The sequence below is a fragment of the Ranitomeya imitator genome, chromosome 7 (genome assembly GCF_032444005.1).
Source record: "Ranitomeya imitator isolate aRanImi1 chromosome 7, aRanImi1.pri, whole genome shotgun sequence".
Taxonomy (NCBI): Eukaryota; Metazoa; Chordata; class Amphibia; order Anura; family Dendrobatidae; genus Ranitomeya; species Ranitomeya imitator.
Window position 1 is genome coordinate 202552151 of NC_091288.1, and position 19159 is coordinate 202571309.

Here is a 19159-nt window from a genome sequence, read left to right on the forward strand (position 1 = left end):
ATAAACCCATGCTGATATGGAGTTAAACAGTTATTCTCATTGAGATAATCCAGAATAACATCCCTCAGAAACCCTTCAAATATTTTACCAACAATAGAGGTTAGACTTACTGGCCTATAATTTCCAGGTTCACTTTTAGAGCCCTTTTTGAATATTGGCACCACATTTGCTATGCACCAGTCCTGCGGAACAGACCCCGTTGCTATAGAGTCACTAAAAATAAGAAATAATGGTTTATCTATTACATTACTTAGTTCTCTTAGTACTCGTGGGTGTATGCCATCCGGACCCGGAGATTTATCTATTTTAATCTTATTTAGCCGGTTTCGCACCTCTTCTTGGGTTAGATTGGTGACCCTTAATATAGGGTTTTCATTGTTTCTTGGGATTTCACCTAGCATTTCATTTTCCACCGTGAATACCGTGGAGAAGAAGGTGTTTAATATGTTAGCTTTTTCCTCGTCATCTACAACCATTCTTTCCTCACTATTTTTTAAGGGGCCTACATTTTCAGTTTTTATTCTTTTACTATTGATATAGTTGAAGAACAGTTTGGGATTAGTTTTACTCTCCTTAGCAATGTGCTTCTCCGTTTCCTTTTTGGCAGCTTTAATTAGTTTTTTAGATAAAGTATTTTTCTCCCTATAGTTTTTTAGAGCTTCAATGGTGCCATCCTGCTTTAGTAGTGCAAATGCTTTCTTTTTACTGTTAATTGCCTGTCTTACTTCTTTGTTTAGCCACATTGGGTTTTTCCTATTTCTAGTCCTTTTATTCCCACAAGGTATAAACCGCTTACACTGCCTATTTAGGATGTTCTTAACATGACACTATCAAGTGATTTACATGGGACTGCGCACCAACGGCCTCTATGGATTTCCACTGCTCCGGTGTTCTGATGTTGATGCAGTGACAGTTTTCCTTACTGCTGTCAAATCGCCATTGAAGTCACAACAAAAAAGGAGAATAGCAGCCATGTTTTTTGGTCATTTCCCGAGTAGAACTTTAAGTGTTTTTTTTTTCACCTTTTTAAATTTAAATACTATAATTATAGTGCGTTTTATTGGAGGAAAAAAAAAAATCTGAGGCACATGTATTTTTTCATTCCTCCCATTGACTTTTGTTGTACAAGATTAAGCGCCTTCCTAGTAGAAGATTCCAGAAGATGGTACTGGTCCTTTCTTTTAACCACTTGGCATCTCTTAAGGCCGGAATTGTTTAAAAAGTTAAAAAGTCTGAATAGCAAGTAGTTTTCCCATCCAAAAATTAAACATTAAAAAAAAAAAAAAAAAAAAAAAAGGCGTTGCAGTGTGAACATACCCTTAAAAGTTACTATAGGTGGTGATTTATTAGCAGGACATTAAAGCACAGCTAGGTTTTTGATAAAGGAGGCATTTCTTGGTTGTTATGGGCAACCAATGAGAGCGCTCCGCTTATATTTTTTTTTTAAAACAGCTTTGAGAAAATGGAAGCTGCTCTGCGATTGGTTGCTATGGGCGACAGCAATTATTCTGTAATACAGTTTTGACAAATCTGCCCTAATTCTATGTATAAAATTGTGATTTAAAAAAAAAAAAAGAAAAAAAAAAAAGAAAACAGCTTATCCCCTTTATGCTCCAGGACTGACACACGTCATGGGTTGAGTCTTGGTGAGTGGAGCCGAATCAGGATAAGCGTCCAGTCCACACAGGGCAGGAACGAGATGTGTTACAAAAATGTAAGGAAAAAAACAAAAGCGAAAATCAAACAAACTCAGAGCTAGTTGAAATCACTGACATCAGGACGGAAAAATATATATATATATATATATATATATATATATATATATATATATATATATATATACACACACACACATATACATATATATATATATATATGTGTATATATATGTATATGTATATATATATATGTATATGTGTGTGTGTGTGTGTGTGTGTGTGTGTGTGTGTGTGTGTGTGTGTGTGTGTGTGTGTGTGTGTATGTGTATATATATATATATATATATATACATACATACAAACAGTGGGGCAAAAAAGTATTTAGTCAGTCAGCAATAGTGCAAGTTCCACCACTTAAAAAGATGAGAGGCGTCTGTAATTTACATCATAGGTAGACCTCAACTATGGGAGACAAACTGAGAAAAAAAAATCCAGAAAATCACATTGTCTGTTTTTTTAACATTTTATTTGCATATTATGGTGGAAAATAAGTATTTGGTCAGAAACAAAATTTCATCTCAATACTTTGTAATATATCCTTTGTTGGCAATGACAGAGGTCAAACGTTTTCTGTAAGTCTTCACAAGGTTGCCACACACTGTTGTTGGTATGTTGGCCCATTCCTCCATGCAGATCTCCTCTAGAGCAGTGATGTTTTTGGCTTTTCGCTTGGCAACACGGACTTTCAACTCCCTCCAAGGGTTTTCTATGGGGTTGAGCTCTAGAGACTGGCTAGGCCACTCCAGGACCTTGAAATGCTTCTTACAAAGCCACTCCTTCGTTGCCCTGGCGGTGTGCTTTGGATCATTGTCATGTTGAAAGACCCAGCCACGTTTCATCTTCAATGCCCTTGCTGATGGAAGGAGGTTTGCACTCAAAATCTCACGATACATGGCCCCATTCATTCTTTCATGTACCCGGATAAGTCGTCCTGGCCCCTTTGCAGAGAAACAGCCCCAAAGCATGATGTTTCCACCACCATGCTTTACAGTAGGTATGGTGTTTGATGGATGCAACTCAGTATTCTTTTTCCTCCAAACACGACAAGTTGTGTTTCTACCAAACAGTTCCAGTTTGGTTTCATCAGACCATAGGACATTCTCCCAAAACTCCTCTGGATCATCCAAATGCTCTCTAGCAAACTTCAGACGGGCCCGGACATGTACTGGCTTAAGCAGTGGGACACGTCTGGCACTGCAGGATCTGAGTCCATGGTGGCGTAGTGTGTTACTTATGGTAGGCCTTGTTACATTGGTCCCAGCTCTCTGCAGTTCATTCACTAGGTCCCCCCGCGTGGTTCTGGGATTTTTGCTCACCGTTCTTGTGAGCATTCTGACCCCACGGGGTGGGATTTTGCGTGGAGCCCCAGATCGAGGGAGATTATCAGTGGTCTTGTATGTCTTCCATTTTCTAATTATTGCTCCCACTGTTGATTTCTTCACTCCAAGCTGGTTGGCTATTGCAGATTCAGTCTTCCCAGCCTGGTGCAGGGCTACAATTTTGTTTCTGGTGTCCTTTGACAGCTCTTTGGTCTTCACCATAGTGGAGTTTGGAGTCAGACTGTTTGAGGGTGTGCACAGGTGTCTTTTTATACTGATAACAAGTTTAAACAGGTGCCATTACTACAGGTAATGATTGGAGGAAAGAGGAGACTCTTAAAGAAGAAGTTACAGGTCTGTGAGAGCCAGAAATCTTGATTGTTTGTTTCTGACCAAATACGGTACTTATTTTCCACCATAATATGCAAATAAAATGTTAAAAAAAAAACAGACAATGTGATTTTCTGCATTTTTTTTTCTCAGTTTGTCTCCCATAGTTGAGGTCTACCTATGATGTAAATTACAGACGCCTCTCATCTTTTTAAGTGGTGGAACTTGCACTATTGCTGACTGACTAAATACTTTTTTGCCCCAGTGTGTGTGTGTGTGTGTGTGTGAGATATATATATATATATATATATATATATATATATATATATATATATATATATATATATATATATATATATATTTTTTTTTTTTCCTTTGATCCAATTCTTGTGGCTAAAGAAAAAAAAAATTTCACAGATGTCCCAATTCATCCTTAATATGTAGTGTTAAAGGTTTACGTATAGTAGTTGATATTATAGATTATATTTCACTACGCCCTAACACTGTGTTCCCTATGCCATTTCTGACAAAACCGTTTACTAATAATAAAGAATATTTATTATGCAGACAACAGTCTATTATTTCACTACAACGCTAATATAAAATGCAGTAGCACACAAAACTCACAATTACCTAATAACTTTCCCACCCAGGTTATCTAAAAACACACAGCCAGTCCCTTCTTCTACCATGCAGGACTATGCCTATTTTTGGAGGGGAATATAAGGATACAGGGATTATCAGAAGATGGACATGGGAGAGGTGTAGGATGAGATAATAGACTGGGAGGAAGGGATGAATGGAGGGAGAAAGGGTGAATACAGAGGGAATAAACCTTAGAAGATGAATCGGGGTAAGTGGGTACTCAGCCAGGTGGAGGAGGATCTTCAGGAAAGGTCTGCAGGGCTGATGGTAGGCTCTTTTTGTGATGGTGGTAGTGGTCAAAAGGGAGCGCGTGTCCAGTTTTTTTTGGCTTTTAAGCCCATCAAAAAAAGGGGCAATGTCCAGTTTCAGGTGTGGGAGATAGCTTGTATAGTTCCCCTCCTTCTGGGTAAGGTACCCCCCACCATCACTGGCTATGTACCTTTGTTATCCCAACTGATAGAACAGAATGAAGAAACTGGTTTGTTACCATTCTCCCATTACTGTTTACTTAAGTTACAGATAACAGCTGGGGATGGGAAGGTCGCACAAATCCTACCACTGTTACCTCCAATTGTCAGGGCAATTGTGCAAATGTCCAACGACTGAAGGACGAGGCTGCGACTGCTTCTACTACTAGGCCGGGTATTGGGAAACTCAGGGTGAGTGTATGGTATATACACCTCAGATTCCCGCTAAGGGAGAAAAAAAAAATATATATATTTTATACACACAGGTCAGTTTGGTCTCTGCAAGCTCCACAATAACAAAAGAACCACTAGCTGCCACCACCATTTATACAGGATGAATGGACACCAGTTACAGGTAGCATATGGCTTCAAGCATGAAGTTTACAAAGCAAGAGGAACAGAGCAATTCAATTTTATAATAATGATTGATAGCATCAACTATCGGACTGTTATTAAGTTGGAGGGGTTCCAGTGATGCGAGTTGATGGATTCTTTGTCCCTTTACTACAATGCCAAAAATCTATCACCCATGAATTTTGGATAGAAGAAAACCCCCAATATTCATATCTGGACAGTGGGGAATTTCTCAAACACTCTCAGAAAAATCCTTTGAACCGAGGGTGCTCCTACCTTGAAAAAAAAAGAAGCCTCTGCACTCCTCCGCATGTGCGTAAACAGATCTCAAGCTTACTGTCTTATTCCCCCAGCAGATATCTTGTTTTAATCACCTGTCTATGGCAGGAGATCTCAGCTTCAAAGGGGATGGCGTGTTTGACTCATTAAAACCAAGGAAATGAGAGATCACTCTCTGTTCCGAGGTCTAATTAATCCCAGATGGGAGTCTGTATGGGTTTTTACTTTCTCTATGACATACAGAATCACAACAAAGGTTGGTGTCCTGGTGTATCTGGGGGATGAACACTTTGCTGGATCAGAGCCTTGATGCCTTCTTACTTACAGATGATAACAGAATGAAACAGTTTTTACTAAATTCATTCGGTACGGAAGGGTGAGGAAGGAGACATATAGGAGGACATGGCAGTGTATTGATAAATATAGGCACATCCACATACATATATGCATGCTAAAAACACCACTCCCTTTACATGTAGGCTGTGTTTTTTCCCCCCACTTGCCCTCCCCCCATTAAATTTTATAGATTCAATACAACCAAATATTTATTTAAAAAAACACGGTATAAATATATACATTTTTATTATCGGCTCTGATATATTTATTACTCTTAACGTATGAAGCTGTCAGCCAAACAAAAAAAGTAATGTACTATTACACATATAAAAAAAAAAAATCAGTGCGGGCGATCTTAATTCAGCAGATGATCTCAGAAGAGATGGGGCAAGGTTACGTAATGCCAAGTGCCGGTACCTATGCCTCCATGAATGATGCTTTTGTTCGCAGGCAGTCGATATGGGCTGTTAACTGCGGCCATACTCCACACTTGCTGGAACATTTAATTTAAAAAAAGGAGAGGCAGACACTACACAGCGGAGCGTAATTATTCATCGTGACAGCACATCAGCACCGAGGGGAGAAAAATGAGCCATATGGCAGAAAAAAAAAAAAATCTCTGCTATATGGAAAAGGGAAGGGGAAAAAAAAAAAAAAGAAAAAAAATCCAATTACCTGCAGATACAACTCATTGTACGCACATGGTGACATGTATGCGATCTTTTCTCCATGCCGCTTGATGCACACCTGATTTTATTAGTATAATTGACATGTTAGCCAGGGTGACAATACCGACTTCAGGGGGGGGGGGGGGGGAAGCACACAGGAACAGAGGGGTAGATCAGCAGAGCCAGCCAGGTAACCAAAAAAAACCAAAAAACAAAACGGTGATCAGGTCAAAGCAAAGGGCTGATGAGTTGGAGATGATCCTCATAGTATGGAGCATGAAACACTGATTGTAGAAGGCACAGACCAAGCGTGAAATCACATCCAGATTGCAGAACAAATAGATATACTTGGGTTCTAAACCAAAGTACACATTATGGCAATCAGTTGTATTTACAGCTCTCATGTAAACAGATGTGTATCTAGGCTTGCAAACACCAAGATCCAGGATACACTAACACACAGGGTGGTTGTAGTCTGTAACCTTCAGCAGAGAAGCTTAAGGTACCTTCACACATAACGATATCGTTAACGATATCGTTGCTATTTGTGACGTAGCAACGATATCGTTAATGAAATCGTTATGTGTGACAGCGACCAACGATCAGGCCCCTGCTGGGAGATCGTTGGTCGCTGAGGAAAGTCCAGAACTTTATTTCGTCGCTGGATCTCCTGCTGACATCGCTGGATCGGCGTGTGTGACACCGATCCAGCGATGTCTTCACTGGTAACCAGGGTAAACATCGGGTAACTAAGCGCAGGGCCGCGCTTAGTAACCCGATATTTACCCTGGTTACCATGCTAAAAGTAAAAAAAAACCAAACACTACATACTTACCTACAGCCGTCTGTCCTCCAGCGCTGTGCTCTGCTCTCCTCCTGTACTGTCTGTGAGCCGGAAAGCAGAGCGGTGACGTCACCGCTCTGCTTTCCGGCTCCCAGACAGTACAGGAGGAGAGCAGAGAAGCAGAGCACAGCGCTGGAGGACAGACGGCTGTAGGTAAGTATGTAGTGTTTGTTTTTTTTTACTTTTAGCATGGTAACCAGGGTAAACATCGGGTTACTAAGCGCGGCCCTGCGCTTAGTTACCCGATGTTTACCCTGGTTACCGGGGACCTCGGGATCGTTGGTCGCTGGAGAGCGGTCTGTGTGACAGCTCTCCAGCGACCAAACAGCGACGCTGCAGCGATCCGGATCGTTGTCGGTATCGCTGCAGCGTCGCTTAATGTGAAGGGGCCTTTAGAGTATGTGCACACGTCAGGATTTCTTGCAGAAATTTTCCTGACAAAAAACGGACATTTCTGCCAGAAATCCGCATGCGTTTATGACGCTTTTTTTGTGCGTTTTTTCCCAAATGCATAGAATTGCAGAAAATCCGCAAAAATAATGAACATGCTCATTTTTTTACTGCAATGCATTTTTTTTGCAGAAAAAAAATGCATCCATGTGCACAAAACATGCAGAATGCATTCTAAATGATAGAATGCATAATGTATGCGTTTTTAATGAGTTTTTATAGCGTTTTTAGCGTGAAAAAAACGTGAAAAAAACCTGAACGTGTGCACATAGGTTTATTTAAAGAGGACCTATCACCAGGTAAAAAGTGCACAGCTTTTGTTCTTACTTCAATCACGCTGCTCGCCTGCGTGTATGTATATGTACAGTGGGGGAAATAAGAATTCCTTCCATTTTCTTACTATTGCACCAACAGTTGTCTCCTTCTCACCCACCGTCTTACTTATGGTTTTGTAGCCCATCCCAGCTTTGTGCAGGTCTATGATCTTGTCCCTTACATCTGTATAAAGCTCTTTGGCCTTGCCCATGTTGTAGAGGTTAGAGTCTGACTGATTAATTGAGTCTGTGGATAGGAGTCTTGGGGTATGTGCACAAGTTGCGGATCGGCCGCTGAGGATTTGCAACTGTTTTCCATGCGGTTTACAGTAACATGTAAACCTATGGAAAACCAAATCTGCAGTGCCAATGCTGTGGAAAATAAGCTGTGGAAAATAACACATGGAAACGCTGTGTTGTATTTTCCGCAGCATGTCAATTCTTTTTGCGGATTCCGCAGCGTTTTACACCTGCTACTCAATAGGAATTGGTAGTTGTAAAACCGCAGGGGAAATCCGTACAAAAACTGCATTTTACCTGCGGATTTTGCAAAAACGGTGTGAAAAAATCCACACACAAATCCGCAACGTGGGCACATTATAGCCTCATAAAAGGTGACTATGTAAGACAGCTCTCTTTAATGCAGGCAACGAGTTGATTAGGAGCATCTAACTGGTCTGTAGGAGCCAGGACTCTTAATGGTTGGTAGGGGGTCAAATACCGGTACTTATTTCTCACTGCAAAATGCAAATACATTTATATAATTCATACAATGTGATTTTCTGTACCTTATTTTTGATATTTTATCTCTCAATGTTCACATTAACCTACCCTTAAAACTATAGGCTGTTCATGTCTGTCAGTGGGCAAACTTACAAAATCAGCAAGGGATCTAATTAGAGTATCAACATTGCCCAGCCACATACTACATTGCCCAGCCACGTAATACATTGCCCAGCCACGTAATACATTGCCCAGCCACGTACTACATTGCACAGCCACGTACTACATTGCACAGCCACGTACTACATTGCACAGCCACGTACTACATTGCACAGCCACGTACTACATTGCCCAGCCACGTAGTATATTGCCCAGACACGTAGGTATATAACACAGCCCACGCAGTATTTAGCAGTGTGTGCACCATATCCCTGTTAAAAAAAAATTAAAATAAAAAATAGTTATATACTCACCCCTGGGATCCAGCGAAGCTGTGCGATGTGGCCGCCATCTTCCGTTCCCAGGATGCATTGCGAAATTACCCAGATGACTTAGCGGTTTCGCAAGACCGCTAAGTCTTCAAGGTAAGTTCGCAATGCATCTCTGGGAACGGAAGATGGCGGCCGGCGCGAGCGCATCGTCCGACGACGGAATGCGAGTATAGCATGTTTTTTGTTTTTTATTATTTTTAACATTACATCTTTTTACTATTGATGCTGCATAGGCAGCATCAATAGTAAAAACTTGGTCACACAGGGTTAATAGCAGCGGTTACGGAGTGCGTTACCTGCGGCATAACACGGTTCGTTACCGCTGGCATTAACCCTGTGTGAGCGGTGACCGGAGGGGAGTATGGAGCGGGCGCTGACTGCAGGGAGTATGGAGCAGGGAGTATGGAGTGGGCGCTGGGGACACTGACTGCGCCGCGGGGAGTATGGAGCGGGCGCCGGGGACACTGACTGCGGGGAGTAAGGAGCAGCCATTTTCTTCCGGTATGTGCCTATCGCTGATTGGTCGCGGCAAAACGGCCATGACCAATCAGCGACTTGGATTTCCAGGACAGACAGAGGCCGCGACCAATGAATATCCGTGACAGACAGACAGACAGAAGGACAGAAAGACGGAAGTCACCCTTAGACAATTATATAGTAGATATTCATATACAATCATGGCCAAAAGTATTGACACCCCTGCAATTCTGTCAGATAATACTCAGTTTCTTCCTGAAAATGATTGCAAACACAAATTATTTGGTATTAATATCTTCATTTAATTTGTCTTAAATGAAAAAAAAACACAAAAGAGAATGAAGCAAAAAATTGATCATTTTACACAAAACTCCAAAAATGGGCCAGACAAAAGTATTGGCACCCTCAGCCTAATACTTGGTTGCACAACCTTTAAGGTACCGTCACACTTAGCGACGCTGCAGCGATACCGACAACGATCCGGATCGCTGCAGCGTCGCTGTTTGGTCGCTGGAGAGCTGTCACACAGACAGCTCTCCAGCGACCAACGATCCCGAGGTCCCCGGTAACCAGGGTAAACATCGGGTAACTAAGCGCAGGGCCGCGCTTAGTAACCCGATGTTTACCCTGGTTACCATCCTTAAAGTAAAAAAAACAACCGCTACATACTTACCTACCGCTGTCTGTCCTCGGCGCTCTGCTTCTCTGGTCTGGCTGTGAGCACAGCGGCCGGAAAGCAGAGCGGTGACGTCACCGCTCTGCTTTCCGGCCGCTGTGCTCACAGCCAGACCAGAGAAGCAGAGCGCCGAGGACAGACAGCGGTAGGTAAGTATGTAGCGGTTGTTTTTTTTACTTTAAGGATGGTAACCAGGGTAAACATCGGGTTACTAAACGCGGCCCTGCGCTTAGTTACCCGATGTTTACCCTGGTTACCAGCGAAGACATCGCTGAATCGGTGTCACACACGCCGATTCAGCGATGTCTGCGGGGAGTCCAGCGACGAAACAAAGTTCTGGACTTTCTTCCCCGACCAGCGACAGCACAGCAGGGGCCTGATCGCTGCTGCCTGTCACACTGGACGATATCGCTAGCGAGGACGCTGCAACGTCACGGATCGCTAGCGATATCGTCTAGTGTGACGGTACCTTTAGCCAAAATAACTGCGACCAACCTCTTCCGGTAACCATCAATGAGTTTCTTACAATGCTCTGCTGGAATTTTAGACCATTCTTCTTTGGCAAACTGCTCCAGGTCCCTGATATTTGAAGGGTGCCTTCTCCAAACTGCCATTTTTAGATCTCTCCACAGGTGTTCTATGGGATTCAGGTCTGGACTCATTGCTGGCCACCTTAGAAGTCTCCAGTGCTTTCTCTCAAACCATTTTCTAGTGCTTTTTGAAGTGTGTTTTGAGTCATTGTCCTGCTGGTAGACCCATGACCTCTGAGGGAGACCCAGCTTTCTCACACTGGGCCCTACATTATGCTGCAAAATTTGTCTTCAGACTTCATAATGCCATGCACACGGTCAAGCAGTCCAGTGCCAGAGGCAGCAAAGCAACCCCAAAACATCAGGGAACCTCCGCCATGTTTGACTGTAGGGACCGTGTTCTTTTCTGTGAATGCCTCTTTTTTTTCTCCTGTAAACTATGTTGATGCCTTCGCCCAAAAAGCTCTACTTTTGTCTCATCTGACCAGAGAACATTCTTCCAAAACGTTTTAGGCTTTTTCAGGTAAGTTTTGGCAAACTCCAGCCTGGCTTTTTTGTGTCTCGGGGTACGAAGTGGGGTCTTCCTGGGTCTCCTACCATACAGTCCCTTTTCATTCAGACGCCGACGGATAGTACGGGTTGACACTGTTGTACCCTCGGACTGCAGGGCAGCTTGAACTTGTTTGGATGTTAGTCGAGGTTCATTATCCAACATCCGCACAATCTTGCGTTGAAATCTCTTGTCAGTTTTTCTTTTCCGTCCACATCTAGGGAGGTTAGCCACAGTGCCATGGGCTTTACACTTCTTGATGACACTGCACACGGTAGACACAGGAACATTCAGGTCTTTGGAGATGGACTTGTAGCCTTGAGATTGCTCATGCTTCCTCACAATTTGGTTTCTCAAGTCCTAGACAGTTATTTGGTCTTCTTTCTTTTCTCCATGCTCAATGTGGTACACACAAGGACACAGGACAGAGGTTGAGTCAACTTTAATCCATGTCAACTGGCTGCAAGTGTGATTTAGTTATTGCCAACACCTGTTAGGTGCCACAGGTAAGTTACAGGTGCTGATAATTACACAAATTAGAGAAAAGTGCCAATACTTTTGTCCACCCCCTTTTTTATGTTTGGTGTGGAATTATATCCAATTTGGCTTTAGGACAATTCTTTGTGTTTTTTCATTTAACACAAATTAAATGAAGATAATACCAAATAATTTGTGTTTGCAATCATTTTCAGGAAGAAAATGAGTATTATCTGACAGAATTGCAGGGGTGTTAATACTTTTGGCCATGACTGTACACTATATAATTGTCTAAGGGTCACTTCATCCTTTCTGTCTGTCCTGTCTGTCTGTCACGGATATTCATTGGTCGCGGCCTATGTCTGTCATGGAAATCTAAGTCGCTGATTGGTAGTGGCAAAACGCCCACGACCAATCAGCGATGGGCACAGTCCACTGGCAAAATGGCCGCTCCTTCCTCCCCGCAGTCAGTGCCCGCTCCATACTCCCCTCCAGTCATCCAGTCAGCCATCACACAGGGTTAATGCCAGCTGTAACACACTCCATTAACACAGCTATTAACCCTGTGTGACCAACTTTTTACTATTGATGCTGCGTATGCAGCATCAATAGTAAAAATATCTAATGTTACAAATAATAAAAAAAAACAAAAAACGTTATTCTCACCCTCCGACGTCGTGCCCTGTGCTCAGCAGTGCAAGCGGCAGGTTCCGGTGCCAAGGATGCTATGCGAGAAGGACCTGCCATGATGTGATGGTCATGTGACGTCATTACAGGTCCTGCGCTCATACCAACCCTGGGACCGGAAGCTGCCGCGTGCACCGCACACAGGTGACAGGACTACAAGGGGCCCTCGGAAGGTGAGTATGTTTTATTTTTTTATTTTAAGTCTTTTTTAACCTGTTACACATGTGGCTGGCCAATATACTACAAGGGCTGTGCAATATACTACGTGGACATGCATATTCTAGAATACCCGAATCCTATGGATTTGATAAATCAAAATTTGATATTGTGGTACATAACTATGGTAAATTAGCCATTCTACAGGAAGACCAAATACTGTCTTGTTTCCTTGCAAGCAAAGAGGTACTAATTTATGTAGGGCAGGACAATGGCCCTAAAATAGACTGGAAGTCTCCAGTTAATACCAGGGATATCACATGGCACAATGGAAATGCAATATTATAATAATCTGATATCATCACCATCCATTGATACATCTGATCCTACACCAATTTTTCCTTGCATTTTGCTGCCCCCAACTCTTATCTAGCCAGGAAAACGGATGAGCAATGTGAATGGGACCCAGTAAAACCTCATCCTGGCAATGACGAGTATCAGATCTGTCCAAATTTCTGAGGGGGTCTCCCCTACCCGAAGGTCTCACAGATCCATTCCGTAAGATTTTTCTCTATTTATTCCTTTAGCTTTTTACTTTTATACATGTCTTTATGGTTTCCTCTTTTTCTAACTTTGTAAGCACTATGCACCTTTTGGAGATCACATCTAAAATTTAATATGCTTGTTCATTGTTGCTCTAAACGTACCCACAACCTCAAAGAGGGAAATGCCAATGTACACTAATGTGTCACCCAGGGCAAAGGGCTACCTGGCCTAACACCCCCCCCCCCTTCCCCCCAAAAAAAAACAAAACAACAAAAAAAAGTACATGTGCCAGCATGCTCTGACAGTCACAGATGGTAACCATGGCATAAATATCATATTATGGGATTTTCTCCCGGACAGGACAATGTACAGTACACACCTGGTGGCTCTAAAATTCAATTTAACTCCAGCGAGTCACGGTGTAATCAAAGTCATGTGGACGACCAGGAAAACAAGACTACGAGACACGACGGCAATTTACGAAGGTTACAGAAACTAGACTTTGCTCATTAAAGGGAACCTGTCACCCCCAAAATTGAAGGTGAGCTAAGCCCACCGGCATCAGGGGCTTATCTATAGCATTCTCTAATGCTGTAGATAAGCCCCCGATGTAACCTGAAAGATGAGAAAAAGAGGTTAGATTATACTCACCCAGGGGCGGTCCGATCCGATGGGCGTCGCGGTCCGGTGCGGGGCCTCCCATCTTCATAGGATGACGTCCTCGTCATGTCTTCAGGCTGTGGCTCCGGCGCAATCGTAATTCTCTACCCTGTTGAGGGCAGAGCAAAGTACTGCAGTGCGCAGGCACCGGGCCTCTCTGACCTTTCCCGGCAGGACAGACAAAGTACGCCGGAGCCGCAGTGTGAAGACAAGAAGAGGACGTCATGGTAAGAAGATGGGAGGCCCCGGACCGCGACACCCATCAGACCAGAACCGTACCGGGACCTCCCCCGGGTGAGTATAATCTAACCTCTTTTTCTCATCTTTCAGGATACATCGGGGGCTTATCTACAGCATTACAGAATGCTGTAGATAAGCCCCTGATGCTGGTGGGCTTAGCTCAACTTCCATTTTGGGGGTGACAGGTTCCCTTTAAATAGAAGATAGACCTAAACATACATAATTTCTAGTGAGATCAGCATTCATTTTTCTGGTGCTCAAGTGACAGGTCCTGTTGTCCTCGGTTAATATGGGCAAGGTCCCACAAAAAAAAAAAAAAGGCATTAGGAAAAGTTTGTCCTAACAGACTGGCTCCGTCCCCATCTACTACACTCATTGGTATGGGTGACATAATACTACAAGTCTTCTGTAGATCAAAGGTATGGTCATTTTAGCAGTATCCTGGCTGTAGAGACTTCTCCATCAGTGGGTGCCCAATTCAGGCAAGTGGCACAAAAAGAAATAAAATAAATGGGCCTCTGGAGCAAGCAATAGTGCCTGAGGAGCTCCAGTATATACAATGATGGGGATATCCTACTATTACACATGTTAAACCCTGGGCCCGCAGGGTGGGTATATTTGGCCCTCGATGTCAAGTACCCCCGAGTAGATTTGGCCCTTCCCCTGCCTGGCATCACACTTTGAACTATATTGGCATCCTAGATGCGGATAAGAGTTGAAAGCAATGATGGAGGAAGGAGCATCAGCTGACGCTCCCTCTCCCATCATTTCCCCTCTGTGTCCAAGGTATCAGTACAGCTGGTGCGACCACGTAATTACAACACACCCCCTGTACAGAGGATCTGAAGACACTGGGGCAGAGGGAGAATGTTTTTTTTTTTTTTTTTTACGTAGGGCACATTATACTGCAGGGAGTACCATGTGGTGCCTATTATATATTAAGGAGCACCGTGTGGTGCCATTACCCTGCAGGGAGCAGTTATCATGGTAATTATACTGAGTGGAAGGCAATGCAGGGCCCACTATACTGCATGGAGCCCTTTTGTGGACATTATACTCTACGGAGGACAATGTGGACATTATACTGTATGGAGGACAATGTGGACATTACACTGTATGGAGGGCCGAGTGGCAATTAGAGTTGGAGAATCATACTGTGATGGGGTCACCATTAGTGATGAACAAGCGTACTTGGATAAGGCGTTATCTGAGCATGCTCGTGTGCGAAGAAGGTCTTTGTTGTGCTCGAATACTATGTTTGAGTTGCTGTCCCTGCATGTCTCACGGCTGTTCAGCAGCTGCAACACATGTACGGATGGACGGATTGCCTAACAAACAGGCAATCCCTGCATGTGTTGCGGCTGTTGAACAGCTGGGAGACATTCAGCTGCATCGACAAGCAGAGCATCATCGGCGTGCCTGAATACTATTAGCACAGGATTATATAATAATAATAAAAAAAGTTAATGGAAACCTCTTGGACTTTGGAGCAACTGGCAATTACCCCGGGTGCCGCACAAATCTCCAGCAAGGTACCGATTTCCTTAACATTTCTCTTGCCATGATAGGGCTTCATCAGACTCACATCCAGGGAAGAGAACAGGGCAACTTTCACAAAGCGTTCAAGAACCCCCCACTCCCCCCACCCCCCCAAAAAAAAAGGGGAGAAACCTTTTTGATTAGAAACGTTGGCCATTGCTTCAGATGCAGCACAGATCTCCAGCAAGGTAACGTTCTCCAACATATCTTTTGTATCTTTTGCACTGACGCAGCTTCATCAGACTTCCATTTAGTGGAGGGAATGACGCTACATTTGCCCCAATGTGGCAAATTTTGTAAGCCGCAAATTATTCTAAAGGCCCGGATACACATTGGATGAAAGATGGCCAACCCCCCCCCCCCCACCCTCCCAATTAAAAGGGGATGTCCAGTCTGTTTATAGCGATGGCCGATCCCCAGTATAGGCCATCAATCTCAGATCTGCGCTGTTCTGCTGTACGACTGATCAGATCCGGCCACCGCGGGGAACAGTAGGGGGGATGCCAAGTGTCGCACCCCCACTGATCTGATATTGATGGACAAGCTATCACTATATGGAGCACTGGACAACCCCTGTAAATAAGAAGCCAGAGACCTTACAAATTTGGTATCGCTGCGATCGAAGTGTCCCGGAGAATCACATTTTTCACATAATTTACACTAAATGCTGCAAAACCCCAAACATGGTGAAGTGAGGCTTTTCTTTTATGGATTTCCCCCCACCAGCCCCATTTTCAGCACATTATACGGTACAATGAATGGCCCCATACCAGCCCTCAGACCGCTGCGTCAACACCAAAAATAAAAAGTTATGGTCCTGAGACGGGAGAAAAAAAACAAACAAAAGCACAAGTACTAAAAAAAATAAAAATGCACCTATCAGGAAGGGGTTAAATGCCCATTTCGCAGCCCAAGATCTGCCCCCTGCACAGACACATGTAGGCAGGGAGGCTGCCATTTTTAAAGCCCCCCAGTCACATTCCAGGGGGCAGGATTGGTTCCTAGGCCCCGTGCAGGATACACCCCGTGGCCCCAGGCTGGGGGCTGCACTCACCGGTCTTACCTGTTCTGCTCAGGGTCGTGTTTGCAGGGGAGGCCGCGGCCGCTCTCATTCCCTCCCTCTTTATCTCTAGCTGCAAGTAACGAATTACCGCTCCGTCTCCTCCCTAAGATTCTGTAGAAGACAGCTACTGGCCACGCCCCCCGCGTCTCCACCGGAGCTGTCACTCACACAAGGTAGCTCCGCCCACCCCTGAACCCCTTCAGATAACCTGTCAATCAAAGCCCCGCCCTCCTCCTCACCGCAGCTGTCACTCAGTTAGACGACGCACTCGTGCTGCTGTCAGTCACAGGCTAAGCTCCGCCCACTCCCAGCTCAAGTCCGCTAGTCGGCGCATGCGCAGTTGCCACATTTCAGAAAACACCTCAGTGACGCGACGTCGACGTCTGCGAGCCGCTGAGGTATCAGTCATGGCGGAGACGGCTGACCTGCATGTTGTATAGCAGTGTGTGACAGGAGTAAGGACAAGTAATGACAGACTGAGGGAGAATGCGAGCCACAATGTGAAACTATGGGACTACCAGACCCAGGGGTGTAGCGAGTGTCCTAGACGCCCCCTCACCACCACCAGCTTCTATGTGGGGGTCCCTGTGGCCTTGTTTATGAAGGTAAAGCTTTCCCTCCTCTCTCAAAAATTACACAGACAACAGGCAAATACGACCATACACAGAACTATACGCCAGGGCCGGCTCCAGGTATCCATGGACCCCGGGAGAAAGAGGCTGAGTGGCCCCGTTATCATATACCACGATTCATGGTGCACAGACACAGCAGAGAAATATAGGTAAAGCACAATGCAAAGATTTCACTTCTATTCTACAATAGCTCAGAAACCGGACAGTACAGTCCTCCATACAGTATTATGGGCACCACATAGTCCTCCATACAGTATTATGGGCACCACATAGTCCTCCATACACTATTATGGGCACCACACAGTCCTCCATACAGTATTATGGGCACCACACAGTCCTCCATACAGTATTATGGGCACCACATAGTCCTCCATACAGTATTATGGGCACCACATAGTCCTCCATACAGTATTATGGGCACCACATAGCCCTCCATACAGTATTATGGGCACCACATAGTCCTCCATACAGTACTATGGGCACCACATAGTCCTCCATACAGTATTATGGGCACCACATAGTCCTCCATACAGTATTATGGGCACCACATAGTCCTCCATACAGTATTATGGGCACCACATAGTCCTCCATACAGTACTATGGGCACCACATAGTCCTCCATACAGTATTATGGGCACCACATAGTCCTCCATACAGTATTATGGGCACCACATAGCCCTCCATACAGTATTATGGGCACCACATAGTCCTCCATACAGTATTATGGGCACCACATAGTCTTCCATACAGTATTATGGGCACCACATAGTCCTCCATACAGTATTATGGGCACCACATAGTCCTCCATACAGTATTATGGGCACCACATAGTCTTCCATACAGTATTATGGGCACCACATAGTCCTCCATACAGTATTATGGGCACCACATAGTCCTCCATACAGTATTATGGGCACCACATAGTCTTCCATACAGTATTATGGGCACCGCATAGTCCTCCATACAGTATTATGGGCCCCACATAGTCTTCCATACAGTATTATGGGCACCACATAGTCCTCCATACAGTATTATGGGCCCCACATAGTCCTCCATACAGTATTATGGGCACCACATAGTCCTCCATACAGTATTATGGGCACCACATAGTCCTCCATACAGTATTATGGGCCCCACATAGTCCTCCATACAGTACTATGGGCACCACATAGTCCTCCATACAGTATTATGGGCACCACATAGTCCTCCATACAGTATTATGGGCCCCACATAGTCCTCCATACAGTACTATGGGCACCACATAGTCTTCCATACAGTATTATGGGCACCACATAGTCTTCCATACAGTATTATGGGCACCACATAGTCTTCCATACAGTATTATGGGCACCACATAGTCCTCCATACAGTATTATGGGCCCCACATAGTCCTCCATACAGTACTATGGGCACCACATAGTCCTCCATACAGTATTATGGGCACCACATAGTCCTCCATACAGTATTATGGGCACCACATAGTCCTCCATACAGTATTATGGGCACCACATACTCCCCCATACAGTATTATGGGCACATAATCCTCCATACAGTATTATGGGAACCACATAGTGCTCCATACAGTTTTATGGGCACATAGTCCTCCATACAGTACTATGGGCACCACATAGTCCTCCATACAGTATTATGGGCACCACATAGTCCTCCATGCAGTATTATGGGCACCACATAGTCCTCCATACAGTATTATGGGCACCACATAGTCCTCCATACAGTATTATGGGCACCACATAATGCTCCATACAGTATTATGGGCACTACATAGTCCTCCATACAGTATTATGGGCACCACATAGTCCTCCATACAGTATTATGGGCACCACATACTCCCCCATACAGTATTATGGGCACATAATCCTCCATACAGTATTATGGGAACCACATAGTGCTCCATACAGTATTATGGGCACCACATAGTGCTCCATACAGTATTATGGACACCACATACTCCTCCATACAGTATTATG

General features: G+C 44.2%; 1 protein-coding gene across 3 annotated transcripts in view; it reads right to left on the minus strand.

The window, feature by feature from the left end:
* TBC1D24 (TBC1 domain family member 24) overlaps window positions 1-16668 on the minus strand; it is a 37706-nt gene extending 21038 nt beyond the window's left edge. For 2 of the 3 annotated variants that reach the window (XM_069734421.1, XM_069734419.1), the window contains exon 1: window positions 16540-16668. The gene's annotated coding sequence lies outside the window, so the exon portion shown is untranslated. Of the gene's footprint in view, window positions 1-16530 lie in introns of all 3 variants that reach the window. The other variant, XM_069734420.1, reaches the window with a different exon arrangement.
* Between the last annotated feature and the right edge of the window lie 2491 nt (window positions 16669-19159).